Source organism: Rhinopithecus bieti, unplaced genomic scaffold, assembly GCF_001698545.2.
Source record: "Rhinopithecus bieti isolate Rb0 unplaced genomic scaffold, ASM169854v2 scaffold_3040, whole genome shotgun sequence".
NCBI lineage: Eukaryota > Metazoa > Chordata > Mammalia > Primates > Cercopithecidae > Rhinopithecus > Rhinopithecus bieti.
In genome coordinates this window covers 1,362,351-1,363,574 of record NW_016804657.1, presented here as the reverse complement: position 1 = coordinate 1,363,574, position 1,224 = coordinate 1,362,351, and the positions used below count along the sequence as shown (strand labels likewise).

At 43.6% G+C, this 1,224-nt stretch overlaps 1 pseudogene; it reads left to right on the top strand.

Annotated features, from left to right (window-relative positions):
• Positions 1–852, top strand: part of LOC108528006 (cyclin-T2-like) — a 14,641-nt pseudogene extending 13,789 nt beyond the window's left edge.
• Positions 853–1,224: the final 372 nt, after the last annotated feature.

Sequence of the window (1,224 nt, the reverse complement as noted above, 5' to 3'; positions counted from 1 at the left end):
GGGGGTTTCCCGTTTGTTTCCTCTTTACTTACACAATGGACACAATGGAAATGGAAGTGGATCTCTGCCTGGCTTCAAAGCGTCCTTTGGAACCAGCAGAGACAGACTGGAGGCTCATGGAGCCAAAGTGGAGATTACCTTCAGGCGGATGTCTCCATCCTGAACGGGTCTCCCGAGCCACTTGGTGGCTCAAAAGTGGGCCTCGGACCTGTGCAGGATTTCTGGCCGAGGGAGGTAAAGAGGAGACAAGGGCACTTACCCCAGAGACGCCGTGAGAGTGAGGGAAGCGGGTCTCAGGTCCTGGTCCGTCTGCCGCGTGGGAGCAGGAGGAGGTTCCTCAACCCTTAGAAGCCTGAGGAGGGCTCTCCTCCCGGGTCTTTGGCACCAACTGATTTGTTTTTCTAAAGACCACCAGAGTGGGCACAAAAGAACCAGCGAGTAGGCAAGTGTAGGAGCAAAACTGCAAATTTATTTTTGGTCACTTAAGGTGTGGGGGAGAGGTCTGTCGACCTCCGGCAAAGGAGGCCGGTAGAGTCGCCCCGTAGAGCTCTCGGACGAGGTTCCTGATGCAGTCCCGACATCCCGACAGGAGTGGGGCTGGGAAGTCTGCCGGCAGTACTACATTGATTTGCAACAGGGACTTCTATATTACTGCATTCAGGATTACATCACAGACCTGACAAAATTTCTAATCATTCTTCTATTAAGCAAGAATATACTCATAAAGCAGGCAGCAGTAAACACCATGGGCCAATTTCTGCTACACTTGGAATAATTCCTCAGAAAATATCTTCAGATAAATAAAGAAAATAATGAAAGCTAGAAACTCTTGATCTTAATGTGCAGTATTGAAACTATGGATTTTAGTACCACATACTGATAAAAGCACCAATAAAGAAGAGCTGCCCTTGTTGAAAATTAGTTGACCTATAAGTTTGGAATTTATATCTGCACTGTTTATTCTGTTTCATTGGGCTATGTGTCTGTTTTTGTGCCAGAACTATACTGTTTTGATTACTATTGCTTTATAATATAATTTGAAATCAAGAAGTATGATTTCTCCAACCATGTTTTTCTTTCTCTTGATTATTTTGACTAATCTAGGTCACTTATGATTCCATAAAAGTTTTAGATTTTTTTCTCAAAAAAATGCATTTGGAATTTTGATAAAGATTGTGTTGAATCTGTAGACCTTTTTGGGTAGTATAGACATTTTGACAATTT